This window comes from Lissotriton vulgaris, chromosome 10 (genome assembly GCF_964263255.1).
Source record: "Lissotriton vulgaris chromosome 10, aLisVul1.2, whole genome shotgun sequence".
Classification (NCBI taxonomy): Eukaryota; Metazoa; Chordata; class Amphibia; order Caudata; family Salamandridae; genus Lissotriton; species Lissotriton vulgaris.
Genome location: NC_141698.1, coordinates 730561544 through 730577440, shown reverse-complemented (window position 1 = coordinate 730577440; position 15897 = coordinate 730561544).

The following is a 15897-nucleotide window of genomic DNA, read 5'->3' as shown; positions in this document are numbered from 1 at the left end:
GGGATCTCTGGGTTGTGGGAAGGGCGGACGGTAACCTTCTTGTCCATATATGTTCCACCGGCCCTCCAGACTTAAACTTTTCACGATCTGAGTAGAATTTTCCTATCCTTGCCTCTTGGAATATTGATTGTGGGAGGTGATTTTAATGCTGCGATGAATAGAGACTTGGATAGATTCCTACCCCGAGTTTTGCCGTTATCCTGCCGATGGTTGTCAGATTTTGTCGAGACTGCTGGTCTGATAGATGGTTGGCGACTGAGACACCGACGTCGCAGGTAGCCAGAGTTAGAGAGGCGAGGCACCTGGGCAGAGGGATCTCTGACCACTCACCGGTATGGTTTCGCACAGAGGTGGGATGCAGGGACGTTAGTAGAGCTATCCCCATAAACGCATGGCAGTTAAAGGATCCCTATGTATTAACAAAGGAGAGAGTAAGGGATGTTTTCACATATGTGAAAGGAATATACTCCAAGTCCCTTGGACTAAGGTATCTATGTACAAAAAATGAGTATCACCAAAGGAATCTAAAAAAGAAGATTCTGAATGGGATATGTTTAGGAAAAAAGGAGTATTAACCTTTTGTTAAAAAAACCCTCACTCACCAACCTGGTTGGTGTCATGCTTCATCATTGGGGTCCACCCTGATGACCGAATGCCATCAGGGTGTGCTTCGACACCTGAACTACAGTGGAGCTGGTTATTTTGAGTGATTAGTGCAAAAAAAAAGGGGTGGTGTTAAAAATTGTCCTGGTATAACTTTATTGAAAAAACTTTATTCACAAGCTACTGGACAATATTAAAAATAGTGAGAAGATACTGGTTGGTGATTATGACCATAAGTATCTATGTGAGTGGTCTACATGTTTCAACCTTTACGAGGTGAATCCCAGGATTCCATCAGGACCAAAAAAAAGGAAAATGGACGGTCTACACACACTAACGTGCATCCAATCCTAGATTCCTGGCGCCAAATTGCAAAAAATCGGCAATAGGCAAGTACTCAAACCTAGAATAGGCGAGGAGAAAAAATAAATATGGCATTCGGTCATCAGGGTGGACCCCAATGATGAAGCATTTTTCCTAAACATATCCCATTCAGAATCTTCTTTTTTAGATTCCTATAGTGATACTCCTTTCTTGTTACATAGTTAAAGGATCCCTCCATTAAGAATGTGAGGACACATCTGATACTTACAACTACCCTAGACATAGAGCCCTATCTATTGTGGCCTTTGCCTGCTTATGAGTGATTCTTATTAACCAGGTTCAGATTCAATCTTTTTCATTTTTTACTGGCAGTTCCAAGGGGCAGTCATAAAGGGAGCGTGTTGGGATCCTGTGGCTGCGGCTTCAAGTCTCCACAGGACCTGCTTCACTTTATGTTTTTTATAAGCATTATGAAATGCCCAGGACTATTTATTTGAAACCTTTTTAAAAAAGTTAAATTTTTCCCAAGTACGTCCCGCTCTGTTTTATCTGTAATTGCTTAAACCTGACTGCATCCCGTTTGTGGCCGGTTTCCTTAAATGTGCAATGAACTATAGAAAAAGTTTGGATTTTTAAAATTAACGTGATTTAATGGTTTTTATGGTCATTATAGCTTCCTCCCCTTTTTCGTATTACTGCTACCTCTAAATAGCTTTTTATTGTCAAACACTGTATTTAATTATTGTTTTTAAGTTATTGAATGTGCTGTATTTTAAAGTGTTACTTTTATGGTGTCTTTGAAAGAATGCCGTATAAAGTACTTGACTGAAAGAAAAAAAAAAGAATGGGATACGACGGGCCACGGACAGCTACTTCCACAATAATGTGGAAACAGTGGAGTCAAAGAGCACCCTATGGGAGGCGTACAAAGCAATGGCCGAGGGGAGGCACTGTCCCTAATCTCCGGAAAGAAGAAAAAAGGTCACAAAGAAGTAGATAAGGTAGAGACTTGTGGGACACCCCCGCGCCGCACGGCCACCAGCTGCTGCGTGTGCCCCTGTGCCTGCTTTCTGCCTCAGCGCCGGCCTCGCTGCCGCCTTGAGCGCTCCCCTTGGTTTTTTGCCGGTTTTTGACCGAAATTTGTGCTTGTTTGCTGTGTATGCCGTATGATCGCTGTTGAACTGTTTTTCCCCCGTTTTGACCTGCATTTGTGCCTGTATTTTATTGTGCCGTTTTTCCTTGTGTTTTGCCCTCCATTTGGGTATTGGTGCTTGTCTCCTTCCTGATTGCCCGCCTACCTCGCCGCCCTCCGCTCTCCCTCCCCGCTCCCGCTTCCCGCCACCGCCATTAGCCCCGCCCCTTTTCTCTTCTGTGCCCTCCCCGCTCCCGCCTCCCAGCTGCTCCGCCCACCCGCGCACTTGGCCTTAAATGGCGACCGTGCGACGCAGGTGAGTGTGACCCACTTGTGGGACAGCCCCGCGCCGCACGGCCACCAGCTGCTGCGTGTGCCCCTGTGCCTGCTTTCTGCCTCAGCGCCGGCCTCGCTGCCGCCTTGAGCGCTCCCCTTGGTTTTTTGCCGGTTTTTGACCGAAATTTGTGCTTGTTTGCTGTGTATGCCGTATGATCGCTGTTGAACTGTTTTTCCCTCGTTTTGACCTGCATTTGTGCCTGTATTTTATTGTGCCGTTTTTCCTTGTGTTTTGCCCTCCATTTGGGTATTGGTGCTTGTCTCCTTCCTGATTGCCCGCCTACCTCGCCGCCCTCCGCTCTCCCTCCCCGCTCCCGCTTCCCGCCACCGCCATTAGCCCTGCCCCTTTTCTCTTCTGTGCCCTCCCCGCTCCCGCCTCCCAGCTGCTCCTCCCACCCGCGCACTTGGCCTTAAATGGCGACCGTGCGAACGCGGAGCGGTCACGCGCAGCGGGCGCGCCGATTGTGCGCCGAAGGCGCGCCAAAGGCAAGCCCGTCTGCGCCCGTCCGCGACCGGATCGCGACCAGCACCAGGACCCCTGGCCCACGAAGACCCCGACCGACCCGCCTGACGTACTCCGCCGCCACCCTCATCGCACTCAACACCGGCCGACTCCCAGAATGCCACCAGGCCACACCACGACGCACCCACGGACCTTTCAGCTGCCACGCCTGCAAGTTCTCCTGCATCCGGACCAGCCTCGCACCAGCACCCGCCAAGTCGAACACCAGCAGCACCCACCTCAAGTGCATCCTGCTCAACACCCGCTCCGTCCACAGACACGCCATCGAACTCTGGAACCTTCTAGACACCACAGCCCCTGACGTTGCCTTCCTCACGGAGACCTGGATGAACGCCTCTTCAGCTCCCGACGTCGCCATCGCTATCCCAGAGGGCTACAAGATCGTCCGGAGGGACCGAAACGCCAACCAGATGGGAGGAGGCATCGCCATCATCCACAGGAACACCATCCGTCTCACGACCAGCACCGACAACACCCTGACCAGCGCCGAACACCTGCATTTCCAGATCCACACCAACCCGAACACCACCCTCAGAGGCACACTGATCTACCGACCTCCGGGACCACGCACTCAATTCAGCGAGGACATCGCCGACTTCGTCAGCCCGCATGCCCTCCCCTCCGCTGACTACATCCTCCTGGGAGACCTCAACTTCCATCTGGAGAACAACAACGACCGCAACACCAGCACCCTGCTCGACAACCTCGCCAACCTTGGACTCAAGCAACTGGTGTCCACCCCCACCCACCTCGCCGGACACACACTCAACGCAGTCTTCTCTTCCAGCACAGACATCGACTTCAGCCACGCCACAGAGCTTCAATGGACGGACCACAGCTGCGTCCACTTCACCTTCAAGAGAACGACGACCCACCAACACCAGCAACAGGCCGCCCGCAGAAGCTGGAACAAGATCACAGCAGACCAGCTCGCCACCTCCCTGAGCCAGCACCCTCCTGCCAGCTCAGCGAACCCCAGCCAGGCCGCCGACAACCTCACGAAGTGGATAAGCAACTGCGCTGACGAACTCGCCCCACTGAAGACCCCGCCTAGCAGACCCGGCAGCAAGAAGGCCCCATGGTTCACCGACGAACTCAAGAGCTCCAAGAAGAACTGCCGAGCCCTCGAGAAAGTCTGGAGAAGGGAACCGACACCGGACAACAGGACCTCCTTCAAACTTGCCACCCGGAAACACCACCAGCTGATCCGCGCTGCCAAGAAAACAGCTTTCAAGGACCGGTTGGACAACAACGCACACAACTGCAAGGAACTCTTCAACATCGTGAAAGAGCTTTCCAACCCCAGCGCAGGAAACAACGACATCACCCCATCGCAAGACCTCTGCAACTCCCTCGCCTCATACTTCCACAACAAGATCGCGGACATACACAACAGCTTCAACAACCAACCAACGCACACCATGACCGAACAACCACCCCCCACCACCACCCTCCATGCCTGGACCCCGATCAGCACCGAAGACACCATCCGCACGATGAACTCCATCCACTCCGGATCACCGACCGACCCCTGCCCTCACCACGTCTTCAACAAGGCCGACGCTGTCATCGCACCCCACTTGCGAGACATCATCAACACATCCTTCGACACCACCATCTTCCCTGAGAGCTGGAAACACGCCGAACTCAGCGCTCTACTCAAGAAACCAACAGCAGACCCCACCGACCTCAAGAACTACCGCCCCATCTCGCTCCTCCCGTTTCCAGCTAAAGTCATCGAGAAGACCGTCAACAAGCAGATGGCCGCCTTCCTCGAGACGAACGGATCCCTCGACCCCTCACAGTCCGGCTTCCGAGCCAATCACAGCACCGAGATCGCCCTCATCGCCGCCACCGATGACATCCGAGCCCTGATGGACAATGGAGAAACAGTGGCCCTCATCCTCCTAGACCTCTCCGCGGCATTCGACACGGTCTGCCACCGCACCCTAGTACGGCGCCTCAGCAACATCGGAATCCAGGACAAGGCGCTGGAATGGATCATCTCCTTCCTCGACGGAAGAACACAGAGAGTCCGCCTACCACCGCTCAAGTCAGAGGCCTCCGAAGTCAACTGCGGCGTCCCTCAAGGATCATCTCTGAGCCCCACCCTCTTCAACGTCTACATGAGCCCCCTCGCGGCCATCGTACGCAAACACAACCTCAGCATAATCTCCTACGCCGACGACACCCAGCTGATCCTCTCCCTGACCAACGACCCCGCCGCCGCCAGAGCCAACCTGCACGAAGGGATGAAAGAGGTGGCCGAGTGGATGACGACCAGCCGCCTGAAACTGAACTCGGACAAGACGGAGGTCCTCATCCTGGGCTCCTCGCCCTCCGCTTGGGACGACTCCTGGTGGCCTCCCGCCCTGGGCACCGCACCCAAACCGACAGACCACGCACGCAACCTGGGCTTCATCCTGGACTCCTCCCTCTCCATGACCAGGCAAGTCAACAACGTCTCCTCGGCGTGCTTCAACATCCTACGCATGCTACGGAAGATCTTCTGGTGGATCCCCACCGAGACCAGGAAGACCGTCACCCAGGCCCTCGTCACCAGCCGACTGGACTACGGCAACGCCCTCTACGCCGGCACCACCGCCAAGCTCCAGAAGAGACTCCAGCGGATCCAGAACGCCTCAGCCAGACTCATCCTCGACATCCCACGAACCAGCCACATCTTCGGACATCTGAGAGACCTTCACTGGCTCCCCGTCAACAAAAGAATCACCTTCCGCCTCCTCACCCACGCACACAAAGCCCTACATGACCAAGGCCCGAGCTACCTCAACAGCCGACTCAACTTCTACGCTCCCAAACGCCACCTCCGATCAGCCAACCACGCCCTCGCCGCTGTCCCCCGCATCCGACGAGCGACTACAGGAGGAAGGTCCTTCTCCTACCTGGCCGCCAAGACCTGGAACTCCCTCCCTCCCGACCTGCGCCTGACCCAAGACCACCTCTCCTTCAGGAAGAAGCTGAAGACCTGGCTGTTCGAGCAGTAGCGGCACCCCCCCCCAGCGCCTTGAGACCCTACGGGTATGTAGCGCGCTTTATAAGTGTCATTGATTGATTGATTGATAGAGGCTGACTTGGTGGCACTGGAGAGGGATGAGTCAAAGACTAGCACTCCGGAGGTTAGGCACCGATTGAAGCTCCTTTGTGATGTGTATAAGAAACTGGCTAGAGAGAGGGCTGTGGCGCAACATGCAGATACGCAAAGTAGGATTTACGAGCATGGTGATAAGGCTGGGAAACTGATTGCGTGGTTAGAGAGAGGGGAAAGGGCGACACGACTGGTGCCGGAGTTACATTCGAATGACCTGGGTACAATTACAGATTGGCAACAGATAGTAGACGAGTTCGCGTCATATTACGGTCTAGTTTACACGACAGCAAATACGTACACAGAGACTGAGAACGCAGGCATGCTGCAGGATATCCGTATGCCGACACTGTCGGAGGAAGACCGGCAATTTCTAGACTCTCCCCTCACGAATGATGAAGTGGCACTGGCAATCAGGGAGGTAAACTCCGGGAAGGCCCATGGCCCAAACGGAATCCCAGTGGAGTTATATAAACTGAATGCCGATAAATTGGCACCTTTTTGCGAGACATGTTTCTTGAGAGCAGGGGAGACGGTCGGCTCCCGTATGATCAGCGTGTGGCGAACATAGTAGTCAGCCATGAAGAGGGTAAGCATCGGACGGAGTGTTCCTCCTATCGACCAATCTCACTGCTAAATGCAGAGCCCAAGATACTGGCAAAACTGTTGGCTAACAGGCTGGTGAAGGTCATTACGGAGTTGATCCATCCGGACCAGCCTGGATTCATTCCCCGCCGCAACACAGCACTAAATATACGGAGACTGCACAGGATTCTGGCCAGTGAATCACATATACACGAGCCAGCGGTTCTCTTGTCATTAGATGCCACTATGGCCTTTGCCAGAGTCGAATGGCCCTATCTGTTTGCGGTCTTGAGTAAATTGGGTTTTGGTCCAGAGTTTATTGGGTGGATCCGCCTCTTGTACTCGGACCCCCTTGCTAGAGTTGTGGTGAACAATCACAAATCCGTGGATTTCCCTCTGGGACGTGGAACGAGACAGGGATGCCCTCTCTCCCCGTTACTATTTGCACAGGCGCTCGAGCCGCTTGCGGCCTGGGTGTGATGGGACAGGACGATTAGAGGACTACGATGGACACCAGACTGAGAGGACAAGATATCGCTATATGCGGACGATATCCTGCTTTATCTTACTTCACCCGAGACACTCTGATAAATTTCCTGGATATTCTGGCCATATTTGAGAGATACTCGGGCTTCGCCATTAACTGGATGAAGTCGGTCCTCTTCATGATTAGTGGGGACCCACCTAACATCCCGAGCTATTGTCCCCTGATGACAGAGCTGGTGGGCTTTAGATACCTGGGAATTTTTATGACCAGGGATTCGAGGCTACGTTATGATAATAATCTGAAGCCCCCGTTGGCTCGGCTCCGCCGGGACGAGGAGAGATGGAAGGAGTTGCCGCTCTCCTTGTTGGGACGCGCTACTTTGTTCAAAATGATGGCGCTGGCCCGGTTTTTATACGCGCTTCAGAATGCCATGGTTCCGGTCCCTCCCTCATATTTTAAGGATATAGAGTCTCTTCAGAGACGACTCCTCTGGGAAGGCAGGCCACGTATTGCTTTTTCCAAACTCACACTGCCTTGGTATGATGGGTAATTGGTTTGCCTGATCTCCGTAAATACTACTGGGCCTCCCAACTGGCGTCGATTAATCATGCAATTTACGGGTCACCCCTGGACCCCGGATATGCAATGGACCGGGGCCAGATGCCTAGACATGATTATATGAGAGCCCTTTATACTAAATTGGGTAAGATCTCCCTCATTGGGATTTCAAGAGTCAAAGATGTGTGGGGGAAAGATGGGATACTTTCGTTTGAGGCTCTGCAAAACAGCTAACAACTAAATGAGAGTGAGAGATATAGGTATCTTCAGATAAGGCATGCCCTACTGACAAATATTCCCCGGGGCACTACACCTCCTGAGGCTTCAGCGCTGGAAGATCGAGTGCTTGACGGACATCTTCCTACTAAAACTATTTCACTGATCTACAGAAAACTGATTAATCATATGGAGGATCCACTAGCGACACTTAGAGAGCAATGGAGTGCAGACGGTCTAGTCATAGCTGATGAAGATTGGAGAGAGGCGGTGTCATCTCCTAAAACAGTGGCCATCCAGATGAGATTACGACTAGTGCAATTGAAGATTCTACACCGGTCCTACATGACGGGGCCTCGATTGGTGCAAATGGGTTTGGCTGAGGATGAGAGGTGTAGGAGAGGATGTGGAGAGATTGGCACATTTATGCATGTATTGTGGCACTGTTCAAAGGTACAGCTCTATTGGGTGAAGATACATGAGAAGTTTCGTGAGATACTAGGGGTGGAGGTGCAGATGGAGACCCGACACTGTATTTTGAATGTCTGGGAGCCCTCGGACCTCACAATACATGGGAAACAATGGGTGACACTCGCATGAATGATCGCCAAGCGTAATATCGCGCAACTATGGGGTGCTACTAAGGCGCCCCAACTTGGGAAATGGATGGAAGATCTTGACTGGAGTATGTTCAGGGAAAGATCGGTTTATGTGGCTAGGGGTCGCCCTGGAAAGTGGGGGAAAATCTAGGGCGCCTGGAATAGTTATAGAGGTGATATTTGCACCCTTCCAACTGTGCACAATGATGTTGTAGCGTTGGAATCTACATGACCCCAAGAAATTCGATGTATCCATTGTGATGGTTGGTACTGTATAAGGGATTATTGTGAATCATCTATGATCACCTGATGCTTGTTAATTATTTATTTTTTTTGTTAATAAAAAGATTTTCTTTTTTTTAACATTGGTGATAAGGGATGGCACATCCTAGACACAGTGGGCATTGTTGGGACATCCTTGCAGGTGACCACTTGCATGCCAACACTGTTGACGACCCCAGAGGCACACAAATGCCACGTTAGCTTTCCACCACACTGGCACTATGGCCATACCACAACATGTCCCATCGTCATTGTCCTTTTAATCATTTAACAACTTCAAGTAGGTGTGAGTTAAGCAATAAGTATGAGGAAAGAACTCCAGAACATCCACATTTTTAAGAGTGTGAGGTAAATGCTGTTTTCCCCAACAAGAACTGTGAAGTTGCAAATTAATCCTCCACGTTGTAGAGTTCGAGCTATCAGGCAAACCAGGTTAAATGCAAAGTCATAGTTTTTTTCTGAATGTACCAACATTAGTCACAGGTAATGTGGAAAACTGAAAACATCGTACCATATATCTAACCTCATAAGGACTAGTTAATTTTTGTGAATTGGTCCTCACTGCAGCCACAGCATCCAATCAATCTGTAACTGGAAACTTTCAGCTCAGACTTCCAATTTCCAATGAGTTAATCATTGTAACGTTAATTAGGTAAGCACAGAAAAGTATTATGGGCACTAAAAAAGTTATTGCAAACGTAGTTTTAGATTCCGTGTTACAATTTGGACCTCAGTACTCTTCAGAAAAATATTGGATGCTCAGGATCCTCAGATAAATCACCCATAAATTACTCCCAGTCGCAAAAAGGGTCCTAAACAGATTTTAGATTAAATCAAACTAGGGAAACAGAGACCTCTTGAGAATTCTTTCATCTGGAAGTAATGATTAAGAACATGTTTTTACAACAAAAAGTGTGTACTTCAAAAGGGGATGGGGGCTTTAAGCGCTGCACTGAGTGGAAGGAGAGAGGCAGCTGTGCATAGTACAAAGATGCAGCTATGAGGGGAGACCTGAAAAAGACTAGACTTCACTCCAAGAAGCTGGCATTGATGTGGTTTCATGTTTTACTAAATTCCATTTCCACATTAAAGTACATTCTTGTGGGGGTTCCATTGCTAAGGACAATTCCTGTGGTAAATGTCTTTCCTGAGATCTGTATGTAGGACAAAGGCAGAGCAAACGCAAATCTTTGTTTCTACATTCTTGCATTGCGTTAAGTGGTTGTTCATGTGTTTATCCTTGCAAATTCCATAAAATCTGACGACGTTTTAGAAGTACATTTTCTCATTAAACTGGCTAGTTATAGGAAATATAAAAGGCTCTATCTAACACTTTTAATCCCCATCCAGCTCAATGATCGGTGTCCTCCTAAAGGCAAGGAATGCAATAAAGGTTCTGAGCTTTATGTCTTGGTATTTATATGTAGGACCGGAAACGTCCTTTGTAACAGTGAAAACCCTCAAAATGATTCCTTTTACACCAAATGCAATTTACTTTAATTGTATGTGCCAGCCTGTACAGGTACATAATAAAATATTTTGTCACTAACATTAAAAATTACTTTGCCAGAAGCATAGTGATGAGGGCTTTTTAAAACAATATTTTTGTAAATTGCTGGATTCAATGGAAGCATATTTCTTGATAAAATTCACACAGTAATGAAAAACATTTTGAAAACAAGCAATTGCATTGCCTATAGGTCTGACTTATATAAGTCTAAAGACTTTTCTGACTAAAGACTAAATAAATATGCCTTTTATGTTGGTAATTGGTTTAGGCACTCAATATGTCATACATGTACTCTGTCACTCGTCTTTGCATTCATGCATCCAAGCATCCATCCACTGGATCATTTTTGTATTCACCCACCAACACAACCACAGCAAAATACACACATACATTAAACAGGGTCTGCAAGAAAAATGTAAAGAATAAACGTGGAAAAAAATAAAACATGTTGCTGCCTAAACGTGGCACAGCATAGCATACAATTAAACATAGAAACTGGTGGCTGTCTTGTACTGCTATACATAATGTATTATTGTGTAGCATTCCAGCATAGCCACCACTTTTAAAACCAATGTGTTGGCCATCTTGGAATGGTTAAAACAATGGTTCACTCTTGGCAGTACCATTCCATGATAGTTTCCTGGGGTAGAGGCAGTGAGCATGCTAGATTCATCTTACGCAGAGGAAATGATCAGCAAGAAAGCCACCCATTAGCCCTGTCTGGAGAGATGTAGTATGCTCTAAAGTGAAAAAAAGGAGAGAGAAGTAAAGAAATGAAAGATGACCTATAAAAGCAGAAAATGGAAATCTAAGGTATTGGCCCACCTGACCTGGCACTTAAGGAAACTAATTTTCAGGTGGATGCATACATGTTATCAGGCAAGTGCCATCACTTGCAGGGCTAGAGAGCAAATGGCTGCAGTAGACTGATGATTGCCTCATGTGTTGTGCTTTCATGGATAGAAGCACAGTGTAAATGCCTTCATATGTGCTCTGGGCATTAGATTTTGTGTAAGAGGTATACATACTATCTGTTGTATGATACCCGAACTATCTGTTTTTGTTTGTGTTCCCTTCTCCTTTTGTAATTGAAAAGTTTAAGGAATGTATATTTTATTTATGATGAAATCTCTGCATATATTAATTTGTGATGCCCCAATGTTTGGTTTATAATTAATCAATTAAAAAAGTAAATGCATCAATATGTAGGAATACCTATATCTATATAACCTGGGCAACATTTTAATTACGTCTGAGTAGTTGGAATAATGTTCAGTAATTTGGCATCATTATTGAAAATTATAAGCAATCACTTACTTTACAAATTTGAATTAATTTTAGGGTAAACATGACTACCCAAGAGCATAGCAACAGAATTTGAGTGGCTGCTGCTGCTCCTCTTCCTGTTCTCTTGTATTTATTACTATTTTCTTAACTCATCCCGAGATTCATTTTGGATGTAAGGGTGTATTTTGACCTAAGAAAAATAATGCTAAATGCAGAGTTATGATCCTCACATAATCTTGCATAATTTTCCCGTAATATTGTGTTATTATGCTACAGGAAGTTGCACCAATCCCTAAATTGTCTGTCTGTCGGTCTGTCTGTCTGTCCATCTGTCCGTCTGTCTGTCTGTCCATCTGTCTGTCTGTCTGTCTGTCCGTCCGTCCGTCCGTCCGTCCGTCTATCTATCTATCTATCTATCTATCTATCTATCTATCTATCTATCTATCTATCTATCTATCTATCTATCTATCTATCTATCTATCTATCTATCTATCTATCTATCTATCTATCTATCTATCTATCTATCTATCTATCTATCTATACGTCTGTCTATCCATACATGTACATATATACACACATGTGTGTGTGTTTGTGTGTGTGCATGTATTAGAATTTTTCTTTTGCTTACAATATCATATCATAGTAGGAAACATATCTTGCAATGCCCTCCAATGAGATTCTACAAAGATCTATTGCAATGTAAACCTTGTACCATTATGGTTTGTCAAAGTAGGAAATCAATTCCCAAATCCTTGCAAATAAAGGTAATCTGTGAGATTTCCAGTGAGAAAAATACTTCCCTTGAGGTTTTAAATCACTACAAAATTAATCCACCCTTAAAGGCCTAGTAATGTTAAAATGTGTGTTTCAAATGAAAAAATCAGGCCTACTGCCTTTGTCGTAACATTCCATAATAAACAGATCATACCTATTTCATCTGAAATAACTTTTCCCAATAAATCAATCAGACCTATAGCCTTCATCATTGGCTTGTTACAATATCAAACTTAGGTCTACTGTATTGAGTGTGAGTATTTTCACATGGCAGCCATCAGGCATACAGGGCCTAATTTGGATCTCAGTGGATGGGTTACTCCATCACAGTGGTGACATGCATGTTGGTGTTCTCCCCACCGCCACAGTAGTGGTCAGCGGTCCGACCATCCAGCATCACAATGATGCCCTCAGAGTGAAAGTCAAGGGTTCATGTTCTGGGGTCAGTATGAGAAGCATTCGGTGGCACAAGTTGGACGGTTTGTTTCATGCAAAACCTTTGTACATGCATTTGAAAAGGCAATAGCTTTCATGATGCAAAATTAAAACCACATTCTTTAGTAATGGGAGAATTTTAATCCTACCACCAACTATGGATTCTCTGTGAATTCTCCATGAATGTCAATTTGGGATTGAAACCAATAATTGTTACTACCACCAGTTACTATTTTTAATTCTACGCCTGCAGCTTAAATATTCAAGCCCCACTGGCGACTCAGTCATAAGGCTGCTTAAAAAAGTTTCTAGAATCTCTCACACATGAGAAAAGTAAATATATTTCACATTGCAAAAATACAACCACTATTTTGAAGTTGGTTGAATAGTGGTCATACAGTTGCCTATGGACCCTAATTAAATTATATTTTCTAAATATATTGTAGTTATACTTTCCGTCACTTTATTAGCCTTGTGGTTTCATTCTCAGACTTCTGAAAGTTGAGGCTCCAAGCCCTGCTGTCAGCTTGGTAATGCTTTAAAGATTTCATATTGCAAGTATGTAACCACATAAGCCTCTAAGAACATTTGTTTGTGCAGGAAAGTACTCCTTGCTGCACAAAAACTATTCTGATCACAACATAGGTACCCTTGCATGGCAGCACAAGGGTTCCTGCATTAGTGCTAGGCTGTGATAAGTGAGGTTAAAAATTATTTTCTTCCCATAACAAACTCAAATATATCATAACATATCAGAACATATCTGGCTCATGTCTTCATAATGATGGGTCGGACCAGGTCATATGTACCCAGTCAACTGTGATGTCATTGGCAATCCAGGACAGCTGGACTGCTATCTCAGATGTTAAAATTACTCTGTTGAGCAATGCTGGTGTCGCAAATTTTTTAAAATTAATGCTGCACTATCTACATACCAGAAAGGCATGCAGGATTTGTATCCTCCTAGTGAGGTCTTCATTATCCAGCCTTATACCGACTAAGCTAAAAGCAGGCAGAAGAAGCTTTTTCAGGTGGTTAAAGCTGTGACCAGTTCCACTCCCACAAACCTAACTGAAAATTCTTCTAAAAAATGTTTGGAATTTGCTATCTTTTTTAATGCCAATGTCAAATCATTGAATCCTTACTTAATATGTCTACTCACACCCCAAAGTCAAAACTTCCTAGGAAAACTTCTAGTATTTTGTCACTTTTTAAAGAGATATCTCTAATTGCACTTTTTAACACCATCTGCAAACTTAAACGTCAAACTGTTTTGGGGACAACACTTTCACATTTGTACCAAAATCTGTACAGAGGACAGCGGAAAGAGTTTGCCAGAGACTGCTTGTGATCAGAGGAAGAAGAAGCATTCCACATGCTCTCCATCAGAACATTGTCAAAAACTGCACTTAGGTGGAAGCTCAGTATCCTCTCTGCCTGGTACGTTCTTGTGCCTCCACAAGCAAGGTGACCAGCATGGGTTTTCTACAAGTAATGTGAAGCAATTAGTGTGAAGAATAGTGGTGGAATTTCAGAATTAAGTGTAGCCTTAATGATATCAAACTGGGGTTTCTTCTTCATTGTCGATTGAAGAGCAGGAGGTCTGGGAAAGGGGTAGAAACTAAACTTATAAACAGCCTTTTTAAAATGATTGTCCATTGGAGGATGTATAAAGTTCTGAGTCAGAGATGTAGCAGTTTTTTCCTGTAATATCAGTTTCTGTTTGAAGAATATGCACAGTAGAATTTATCACAAGAGGCTATGTCACACCACATTTTGTATGCTGAGTAACCTATTACTATTTTGTCCTTGATTTTGCTTCTAGCAGGTTGGGTCTTTTTCTTCTGGATTCTACTCCTGGTAGTGCCTATCTCTTTAAGTTTTTTCTGCTGTTAAGGAGAGGAGTTTGGTGTCTTTCTGATTTCTCAAGCTGTATTTTCATCTTCAATCAAGAACTAAAAGATTGACACAGCATGTTTCTTCCCTTTGTGAGTTTTTCTTCTTAACTAGGACTCACTTAAAGAGACCAGTTAGACCTTTCATTTGTAGTATTCTATGCAGGGCTGAACCATGGCTACTGAGAGGAGTTGTCCTTTCTTTAGCCACATAAGAGGGATACTCAACAGACTTCCTCTGCTTCTAGTCCTTAACAGATAACGCCCAACCTAGCCAAAGATATGTGCCACACTGTTCCAACATTACGAATCTTTCACTCACAAAGAATGTTCCTGGAATTCTTAGAGGTTTTCATGTGGCTCAATTTCTGACTCAAGCATTGTCAAAGCCAATTGATGTAGCCTAGGCAAGATTGTATTTGCTTGTTTTATTATTAATCTGTTTTGCTAACATGCAATATGCAAAAATTTGGTAAAAATGTCAAAATAAAGGCGGGATCCTGCAACACAGCCACACCAGCTCTGGCAGTTATGTACTCGTAATCAGGAAATAGGCCATCATTCACAGCACAAAATAGCCACCGGACGAAATGGGCTGGCACATTTCCCCATGCTATATGCTGTGCTATGCATAAGCAAAATTTAAATGACGTCTGAACAGACAAGTTGTAGAAAAGGGCTGACTGAAAGTCCGGGCACACATTTCTATTTTGGATTTTTGGGAAAAGCATGAGACTTACAATGCAGCTAAAACTGTGTTTAAACCAGACCTGAAATACGTTGGCAAAAATTTCCACTCAGCATCCACTGACCCTTTGCATGCTGCGTTAACAATCAAGCGAAACAGTTCCACAAGGTTAATTGTGTTTTGGACAACATACAATAAGACTTCAGAGCAGGACATTGAACTGAAGCTGCTATCCAGAAAGGCATCAATTATGCATTACACATACTGAAGAGCAGACCCCAATCATATTGGTAGATTTATTGGTGGTCTTTGATATGGTTGATTATATCATTCCCATTCCTCCTCTTAAGGATCTTCTGGGATTTGAAGGCAAGGTGTTGAAATGGAAGTGATGGATATGCCTGCTGGCCCAACAGACATTTCTAAATATGGTGGTTCAAATCCCATCTGCCAAATTGCTTGCAGCATATTAAAAATGGGCAGCTTCTTCTCAAACCCTGTTTCAGTATTTCAGGGAGTTCCTCAAGGATCAGATATGGTTTCCATCTTCTTAA